At 45.9% G+C, this 10,606-nt stretch overlaps 1 pseudogene; it reads right to left on the bottom strand.

Annotated features, from left to right (window-relative positions):
- Positions 1-2,613: 2,613 nt before the first annotated feature.
- Positions 2,614-3,261, bottom strand: LOC129538593 (refilin-B pseudogene; annotated as a pseudogene).
- Positions 3,262-10,606: the final 7,345 nt, after the last annotated feature.

The following is a 10,606-nucleotide window of genomic DNA, read 5'->3' as shown; positions in this document are numbered from 1 at the left end:
AAAAATCTCATATGTGCATCTCAACACAGGGCCATATTAAAAAACCCTATTCTCCCTGATGTCTCTCCAGCCATACTGCCCACGACGTTGTCCTGAGCTCACCAAGGGTCTCAACTGGGTCAGAGCAAAACCTTGGGAATTGTCTTACCATGGTTTAAAAATTACACTTACCACTTGTCTTAAATGACAAGATTATGAAGTCAGAGGGAAAGTCCCCATTTTTATCAATAAATGCTGTGTAATTTACTCTTCCAAATGCAGAAGGCATTTGCTGCTCTGCATGATGACAGGAGACTATGGGGTCCTGGAGTGCCCCCTTGCGTGGTCCCCCTGCTAAGCTTCACGCTGGCAAACTTGGGACCACAGAGTCGATCACAGGCTCCACAGAAGGGATGCTTTCAATCAGGTGCATGATGAGCTAAACACTATCAAATCTGAGGAAGACAGCAGACCATTTAGCCCTCCAGGCTTCTGATGACTCTAAATGACGCTGATTATCATCACACCTGCCCTCCTCGTAACAAATCTCTCTGCTATAGCTCCAGGGTACTCACAGAGCTCTCAATTCAGCTTTCAGGACAGAGGGAAGCCATCAGCAGAAATTCAGTGATCTAGCAGGAGTCCAAGCTTCCAGGGCTCTGCAAGCCCCAAGCACCTGACATCATTTGGATGCCTCCAATGGAAATACCCACAGTTTTGTTGTCTCTGATATCAGAAGAGCAAAAGTCATCTGCCACTTTCTTTACTCAAAGTCCACAGGGACATATATGTATGATTGAGTCCTTTTTCCGTTCACCTGAAACTACCGCAGCATTGTTAGTTGGCTCTACCCCAATACAAAACAAAAAGTTTAAAGTTTGAAAAAAAAAATCCACAAGGATTGGCAGGAGGAAGAAGTAAGGGCTGGCTGAGGCAGGGTGGGATGGGGTGTGAAGAAGGATGGGCAAGCGGCTGAAGGCCAGCGGCAGCCTGGCTTCTGTGACCTCCTGGCCTATCCCAGCCTGTGCCCCTGCTTCTGTGGTCCCATCACCTGAATTCACAAAGTTTCTTCTGTTCACACCCAACTCCATGACTGTTGCACTAAAACGAATGTGTAAATGCATATGCACGGTCATCACAGCACCCAGGCTTTGGTGTTTGACTTGTGACATCATTCACTTGGGTTGGGGGCAGGGGTGAAAATTTTCTGTTTTTTTTTTTGGCTTAGACCTCAGGCACCAGCAGAATTCCTCTGCAGTGTTGACCCAAGGTCACTGGAAAGAACATTCACCCTGATGAGCTAGATTATCAGAAACATCTGTGTCCACCTCCTCCCAGGAGGCATCAAGTCCTAGGTGTGGCTGACAGCTCCCACTGTGAGTGAAACCCTCCTCATGGACTCCCCAGAAAGTGTTTTCCCTAAGGATTTTTTCAAAATGCTGTTTTTCTCCAAAGGGGCCTCTGCTATGTTTTGCCTTATGAGAAAATTAGGGAAGTATTTGGAAACCCCAAAATACATATCAGGAGAGTTACACAAGCCTGTGGAGATGTTACCAGATGCCAAGAGTTCAAGGCATGACACCAGAGCCTGAGCTTGTAACCCACCTGTGGAAGGAGCCGAAACCAAACTGTTGCCCCAAACTCAGCCACCAGCTGACCTGACCCCACTGTGAACAGGGTGAACTTTTCCTTTCTCTCTTTCTTGAAAGGCATCTTATATTGTGGTTTGGGGTTTTTTGATATCACAAAAAAGATTTAGAGGATTCCAGGGGTTTGGGTTAATAGGAAATACAAATGGAAATTTAAAAAACAAAAACAAACCTGAATGGAACTCAGCTCTCCACAGACAGAATCCACATGGGTGTCACAGCTCACTGAATTAGCACCACTTTTGTAGAAGCGAAGACACCAGAGGCTGAAATTTCCTCAAGCTCACTTTTTCCATCTTAGATAATTTCTCTGCTCTTTCTCTGACAGACTGACCAATGGAAAAAGAGCTCTCCCCTTCTCCCTATTTCAGAGTGTGGCCATTTTCCTTTTGCTGTAGCTATTTTTGTATTTTTTCATCATGAGGCTTAGGGCTTCCCTAATAGCTCAGACAGTAAAGCATACACCTGCAATGCAGGAGACCCAGGTTCGAACCCTGGGTTGGGAAGATCCCCTGAAGAAGGGAACATCTACCCACTCCAGTATCCTGGCCTAGAGAATTCCATGGTCTGTATAGTCCATGGGGTAGCAAAGAGTTGGACACGACTGAGCAACCAACACACCTTGGAGGAAGCTATGTTAATAGCAAACTAGGAAGTATATTCCTTTTAAAAATAATTGGAAAAATTATAAAAACCAAATTCCCTCAATAATTAGAAGCTATTGTGGCATGTTTTTATTCCTCAGGCTGGGCCTAGAGGTGAGAAGGGAACGGCAACCCACTCCAGTATTCATGCCTGGAGAATCCCCATGTACAGAGGAGCCTGGTGTGCTGCAGTCCATGGGGTCACAAAGAGTCAGACACGACTGAGCGACTAACACACATTTTCTGGGTTAGACTCTTCTAGGGCTGGAATGACACCCGAGGGCAGCCTCGCCCAACCCTACTTGGACCAGAAAGCTGGCCGTCCTCTCAGTGTGCTCAAATCAGCTCTCCTCCAACATGTAAACACTGCCCAGGAACTCCCTGACTTCGAGCTCCACGCTGGACACGTGCCTCCTAAGGGTGTTGCGGCAGTTGTCATCCAGGGTGGTGGTATAGAACGCCTTGGGGTACTTGATATAGAGGATGGTGGTGCTGAGGCAGCGGGCAGGCTCTTGGTGGGGCTGGAAGTGCACCTCCACCCTGTAGATGTACCACGTGCAACTGGGAATCCAGGAGATGGTCTGGCTGCAGGAGGCCACCGCCAAGCCCAGGGACAGGTGGATGTCATCGATGAAATACCAGTCTGAGCTGTACTTGATGGAGGATGTATACCTTACTTTCGTTGGTGGTTAGGGGTCAAACACCACTCCTTCACCAAAGGCCAGGGGTCATAACCTTGGCGAGTAGCCTGAGACCAGGGGTTGGAGAGACAGAAGCTGGATTCAGGGCCATGGGGGGATCCTGCATTGGGCCAGGGCCCCGGGGGCTGGTGTGTGCTCCTCGCTGCCCTGGGCCCCTGAGAGAGACCAGTGGCTGGGGCTAGGGAGAAGCCTTGGGTCTGGACTGGCCGGGGTGCTGTTGCCCTTCTCCGTGTCCCTGTGCTCTGGCACATCCTGCAGGCCAAGCCGGCCCACCAGGGTGGTGCCCATGGCTGGGCCCAGGCCACTGTGCCCTGCCCCCCTGCCCCAGTTAAGTCATTCTTTACCAAACATGTATTGAATCCTTACTATGTGCAAAATAGATGTTGGGAATATAAAAATGGATGTCAGTTACTGCTCTGGTGTAAATCTAGCTGGGAGGCAGAGGTATATACAGACTGTACAGTGTGATAGGCACTGTCGAATTGCCATGGAACAAATATGAGTTTTACTCATTTATTTCATGACTTGGATTTATTTTAACCCCTTTTCCGCATGGCCTAGAAAATGGTCATTTTGGGGGGCATGTAAAATCTCAGAGAAGCACAATCATTTTTAAAAGTTTAATTTATATCCTGTCTTAGTAGAGGCTATTAATTTCTAATGCAACAGAAAAAGATCTGGAGGGTTACCCACCAAAGTGTTCCCAGGTGTTATCTCTGAGAAATAAAACTAAGAGGAAAAAATTTCATCATCACTTTATACCTGTATCATTTTCAGGTTCTTTCTTTGTGTGTGTGGGCTCTTAGTTCCCATCCACAGATTGAACCCACCACAGCAGTGAAAGCCCCAAGTCCTAACCAATGGACCATCAAGGAACTCCAGTTTTTTTCAGTTTTTAATTTAAAAAGTGGTTAAAACTTTATGCAATTAACTAAGTAGTTTAAATGAAAGAAAGGAAATAATATTTATGGAAGATATCAGCAAGGAGACTATTGACTTGGGCCTTAACAGCAAGGAGAATATTGATTTGGGCCTTAATGAGTAGGAGGAATTCATGGAGTGGAGAATGGATGTTGGATAAAACATAATCACAGAATATCTGATCAGTATTTCAGATTGGTGTAGTATCTCCTTCACACCTGCCCCTGTAAATTAATTTGTTGATAGAATCTTGTCAGAAAACAAGTATGTATTGAGTTCCTGCTCTATGCCAGTATAATAGATACCAAGGCAGTATAAGTCAGAGTTCTTTCTCTTAAAGCATTTACAGTCTCAACAGGGAGTTAAGACATTCTCAGAACAGTTAGAGACAGCCCATGGTTAAGTGCCAACGAGTTTGGCCCATGAAAGAGCAGGAAAAGCTGAGTACACTGCCAAGGTTTCAGCCTGGGAGCCTTGGAACAGTGGTGCCATTTATAAAAATGGAAAGTTGGGAAAGGAGAGCTGTTTTGAAAGCAGAGATACCTATAGTAAAATATCACAGTCTATGTAAATTACTATTTGGCTTTGCAAATGAGTAGGAATGTATAAGTAATACTTGGACTGGAAGGTGCCAGGAACTATAATAATCTCTACCTTTTATTGAATGTAGACTGGGTACCAGGCACTGTGCAGAGTTATTTGCATACATTATCATTTAATCTTCACAACAAATCTATGAGGCCATTATGACCGCCATTTTTCAGATGAGGAAGTCTGGGAGAGGTTGGTCCTGCAACCAGTGGGAAAGTGACATGTCAGGATGAGAACACGTCTGTCCAACTCCAAATTGCTATGACACTACGCTGTGTCATCCAGGTGGATGTTCAAGATACCAACTCTGCCCTGTGGTGTAAATTGAAGGCACAGGCAGGTGTCCCAATAGGCATCAACTAACTCCTCAAACAGGCAGAGCTCTATTGCAAGAACCACACCAACATCATCAGAGAAACTCAGAGAAGGTGATAACTACACCCTGGAGTGGGCAGGGAAGGCCTCCGGGAGGAGTGGAGGTTTGAGCTGGGCCTTAAAGAATGGATCGAATTTTAATACGGCAGGAAATGGCACTTCAGACCGAGGAGGCTGCAGATGCAAAGGAGAGAAAATAGACGTGGAGAAGGTGTGCATGTGGTGCAGAACCGGGGTTGAGGCCTGAAGGAAAGTCAGATGTAGAAAATCAGATATGAAAGCCCTTGAGTGCCTTTGGAGGAAGGAAACAGCCTTAATAGAATTTTGAGTGGAGACGAAAGAGTGGTGAAATGAGACTATCTGGTATGATTAAAGTGATCTTTTCAGGTCAACTGTAACACTCAGGATAGATTGGAATTAGCCACTTAAACTATATAAGATCTGGGCTGGTATTGGTCTTTGAATGGCAAGAGGAAAGATGGAAAAGAAGGAGGTACATGTGAGAAATGTTTTGAGGGAAAAATAGAGATGCTTGGCAACTGAGTGGATTCAGAAAGACAGGAAAGGAAACAGAAAAGAATCTAGGATCTGACTTGTGGTTGCTGGAAGAATAATGATACCTTTGAGATCAGGATCAAGGATAGACTGAGCTTGTTTTGGTGACTGTGTTGTGGCCTTTCTCAGGGGGAGAGAAGGTAGAATGTGGAAACCTAAGGACAGAAGAATAAGGAGTAAGCTAAGGAGGATGAAGAGCCTGGGAAGAAAGAGAGAGAGAGAGAAGTATCGGGATCAGAGTCAAGAAAACCAAGGGGGCAGGTAGGAGGTCTCAAAAAATTCAGTAGTGACCACCAGGGTCAAATAGTATAGAGATGGCTAGAAGAATCAATAGGAAAGAGACCACTGGCTTTGATAAAATCCATATGCAGGCTTCCCTTGTAGCTCAGTTGGTAAAGAATCTGCCTGCAATGCAGGAGACCTGGGTTTGATTCCTGGATTGGGAAGATCCCCTGGAGAAGGAAATGGCAACCAACTCCAGTATTCTTGCCTGGGGAATCCCATGGACAGAGGAGTCTAGAAGGCTACAGTCCATGGGGTTGCAAGAGTTGGACATGACTTAGCAACTAAACCACCATATGCAGGCTTTTGTCTTTCAGTAAAAACTACCAAACAAACTAGACAGAGGTTGCTGGAAAGAGGGTGATGATCCTGTACCCATGCGGGTAACGTTCCCTGAGCACCTATGTGCTCAGTCTCAGGTGATGGCTGAGCTCTATCCATCCCATTGACAAGGCTGTATTATTCATGCTTTCTTATAGAGGGAGACTGAAGCTCAAAGAAGTGAATTAATTCTCCCAAGGCCTTGAAAGTGAAAGTCACTCGCTTGTGTCAACCCAATGGACTATAGCCCACCAGGCTCTTCTGTCCATGGAATTTTCCAGGCAAGAATACTGGAATGGGTTTCCATTCCCTTCTCTAGGGGATCTTCCTGACCCAGGGATCGAATATAGGTCTCCTGAATTGCAGGTAGATTCTTTACCATCTGAGTCACCTCTGGAGGGAGATTGAAGCTCAAAGAAGTGAATTAACTCTCCCAAGGCCTTTCATTGGAAATAATGGAACTAGATCTCCAACCAGGTCTGCGTGTTTCTAAAGGCCTTCCCGCTTTCCACCTCAGCAGTGTCTGTGCTGGAATGTGTGATGATATGATGGTACCATGATAATAATATGAACACCTACCATTTAGTGAGCACTTTCTGGCACTATGATAGGTTATATATATTAATTTTATTTTGTGACACCCTTTAAAGTAGGTGTTATTAACCCTATTTTACAGCTGGGGAAATTGAAGCTCAAAGAGATTAAGCATCATGACCAGAGTCACACAGCTAGAAAGTGGTTTTAATGGCCTATGTGTGGAGCTGTGGTCTTCTGTTGCCTCTCAAAAATTTCTTTCTTTTGGCTGAATCACCTGGCATGTGGGATCTTAGTTCCCCAACCAGGGACTGAACCCTGCAGTGGAGGCGAGGAGTCTTAACCCCTGGACCATCAGGGAAGTCCCTTGAGAATTTCTTAAAGGAGGACTTCCCTGGTAGTCCAGTGGTTAAGAACCTGCCTGCCTTTGCAGGGGACATGGGTTCAGTCCCTGGTCTGGGAAGATTCTACATGTTGTGGAGCAACTAAGCCTGTGTGCCACAACTACTGAAGCCTGCGCTCTAGGGCTTGTGCTCTGCAACAAGAGAAGCCACCGCAATGAGAAGCCCGTGTACCAAAATGAAGAGTAGGCCCTGCTCACTGCAACTGGAGAAGGCCCAAGCAAAGCAATGAAGACCCAAAGTGAAAGTCGCTCAGTCATGTCCGACTCTTTGCAACCCCATGGACACAGTCTATAGAATTCTCCAGGCCAGAATACTAGAGTGGGTAGCCTTTCCCTTCTCCAGGGCATCTTCCCAACCCAGGGATCGAACCCAGGTCTCCCACATTGCAGGCAGATTCTTTACCAGCTGAGCCACCAGGGAAGCCCAAGAATACTAGAGTGGGTAGCCTATCCCTTCTCCAGCGGATCTTCCCAACCCAGGAATTGAACCAGGGTCTTCTGCATTGCAGGTGGATTCTTTACCAACTGAGCTGTCAGGGAAGCCCAATGAAGACCCAGCAAAGCCACAAATAAATAAATAAAATTTTTTAAAAAGGAATTTCCTAAAGGAAACTTCTACTTGGGCCCCAATAGGTGACTAGCTAGTGCCCCTAGACTTTATGTTGTTCATTGTTTCATACACAGTGTCACAGGCTTCCTGGGTGATTTTCAGTGACTCAGATGCTGAACTTCTGGTGGCAGACTCCCTGCATAGCATCACTTCAAGACTGCTGTCTGAGCTACAGGGCTTTCTCTTTATCACAGTCCTTGCTTCACTGCAGGGGTTGAGAACACTGTGTGGCTTTTGAATCTGCTTTTCCTCAGGGATGGAGGAAGCCTTGAGAGTTCATCCTTCGCCTTAATTGTTAGAAGTATCTGGGCAGAATCGAACACCCGTGGCTGGCCAGTGGCCCTCCCTGGCAGTCCCAGTAGCTGGCATCAGTTTTCCTGTCTGAAATTGGTGGGTAGAGGCTGGCTGGATTGATAGAGGTGTCCACCTGGCCACTGGAGCCTGTGAGACAGCTCTAATTCTCTCCCAGAACCTTCCCTCTGACCTGGGCAAAACCCAGTGAAAGCACCATGTTAGTGACAGCAGCCTTGGCGGGGAGGAGGCAGACTCAGAAATTTCCCTGCGGGGTTCTGGGCAGAAAGAAAGCCAGAGATGGGCTGACACTGTGATTGGTGGGCCTGAGCAAGGAGCGGGCAGTAGGCCAAGGATGTCTCTTCCCCTTAGTCGTTAGTGAGGGCCTCAGGGAAAATGTCAGCCTTCCTGATCTGGTATCATCTGGAGCCCCTGCTGTATAACTGAGTGATTCTCTCCGCACATGGTCAGTAGCAGATTTTTCTCAAGGTGAAAGCAATTAGGCCTTGGTCTCCTCCCATGCTGCCGGAAAGAAAAGGAAGATGGAAAGGGAAGCCATCCCTGCTCCTGCTGAGGTCAGCCAGGCTGCCCTGGCTAGTTCTGGTAATTGGCTGTCTCACCTGCTCACACTTCTCACAGTTTGCCCTGGTCTTGGGTGTTGACTCTGGAGGGCAGGAGCTGCTGCCTTTCCACTTATCTCTAGAACAGAAAGAGGGCATCTCACCCTGCTCGGCGCAGAGAATTAGCTGGAATACCGTGAGCAGGGCCTGAGCAGCACACACAGGTGGGGCTGGGCAAAGCAAGATTGGAGAAAAACTCTTCGGGAGGTGGAAGAATTTATTCATTCGGTTAACAGCTCTGCCGAGCACTCTGCTAGGAGTCCCCAGTGCCTGTCAGTTTGGAGCTGGGGAGAGTACAGTGGGTGCAGGAGGTAGAGGAGTGGAGAGGATGGGAGCAGGAATTACAAAGGTCTGAATGTCACAACAGAGGCGGGCAGGACACCTTGGGGACCTGATGGACTATAGCAGTCAGGGAAGGCTGCTTGGAGGAAGAGGCTTTTGAAAAAGGGATAAAATCTCTTGATAAAATGCTTGAAGGTAAAAGGGTAAAAACTGAAAATAAAAGCTTCTGAATATTCCCTACTACTATCCCTAGGTAACAGCTGTTAATACAGTGTTATGTAGTTTTGTAGGAATTTTCCATGTGTAGCCAGTTGTAAATACGTCTTTGGAGCTCCTTTTTAAAAATGAGACTCTGCTGAGCATCTATTCTGCTGGTTACTTTTTCTTACTTCACAATATATCCTGTGCCTTTTCCCATGTCTGTAGAGATTTGCCTCATTCCTTTTGAAGGCTGTGTGTGGTATGAGGAAGTAAGTTTTGAAAGGTAAAAGCTGAAGAATGTTTGAGGTTAGGAAGGCAAAGAGGTGGTACCCTAAGGAACAGAATCTGGGAAAACAAAAACAGCATAGATCTCCCTAACTATACTTCCTAACATCTCCTTCCTCCTGTTTGCAGACCTCCCTCCCTTGCCCTGCCGCCACGTTTTCCCCACTCTAATTTGCAAAGCAATTCAGCTCCTTTGTCTTGCCTAGCCCGGGGGAGTTTCATTCTTCATGCCAAAGCAACTTATTAAGTATTTTCTAAACAAAGATCCTGTATACCCAGAGAAAAATTATGCCACTCCCCTAAAAGACAAAAGTAGCTGCAGGCAGTTGTGGTTTTAAATAGCAATTAAGGGGGGGGCGGTGAAATCTGTTACATAAAGCACCTGGCAGTTCATAAATGGTGGTTGTTTGTTACTATTATTATTTTACATGTGCTGATGGATAAGTTGGCTGCTGCAGGAACCCTTCATCCTGGAGCACTCGCTTTTGGTTGGCAACTTTTAAGTGTGCAGGGATGGTGTTTTATTCGTCTTCATACTCCCATCTCTCAGCACAGGGCCTGGCACAGAGCAGACATGCCAGAAATAAGTGTTGAGCTGAGCACTCAGGGGCTGGAGTGTGCTGCTCTGAGCAGACACCGAGTCCTGGATGCTGTGGGCCTGATATAGATGCTTTGGAACACTAGAGATCAGAATCAAAGACCCCCGCTGCATTGGAGGCACAGTCTTAACCCCTGGACCACCAGGGAAGTCCCTAACGCATAGCTGCAGTGTGATATTATATAAATTACAGGTGTACAATATAGTGATTCACAATTTTAAAGGTTATACTCCATTTAGAGTTATTATAAAATATTAGCAATGTTTTCCGTGGTATACAAATGAACAGATCTTAAAAATCTTAAACAGCTGGATGAATGTTTATACTGTAAACACCTTTATAATCACCATCCAGATCAAGATACTAACCATTTTCAGCACCCCAGCAAGCCTCCTGTGGCCCCCTTTCAGGTGCATCCCCTTCCACAATGGAAGCTACACCTTATGACCTCCATCACCATCAGCTAGTTATATCTGTTTTTGAACTTTTTATAAATAAAATCACCCAGTCTGGCTTCTTTCACTCAACATAACTGTTAAAATTCATCTGTGTCAGTACGAAGTTCTTGCTTGTGTGTGGTGTAGCATTGTATTGAATGAACATATAACAAAGGACATTTGGTTTGTTCTTCTGAATAAAACTGTTACAAATGTTCTCTTACAAATCTTTTGATGGCCTTAAGCACTTATTTCTCTTGGCTATATATATGTGAGTAGAATTGTTAGGTCAAAGCAGATACATATGTTTTGCTTTAATAAATTAC

The sequence above is a fragment of the Moschus berezovskii genome, chromosome 2, assembly GCF_049115385.1.
Source record: "Moschus berezovskii isolate FMDL1 chromosome 2, NW_MosBer_1.0, whole genome shotgun sequence".
NCBI lineage: Eukaryota > Metazoa > Chordata > Mammalia > Artiodactyla > Moschidae > Moschus > Moschus berezovskii.
This window is presented reverse-complemented; position numbering and strand designations above follow the sequence as displayed.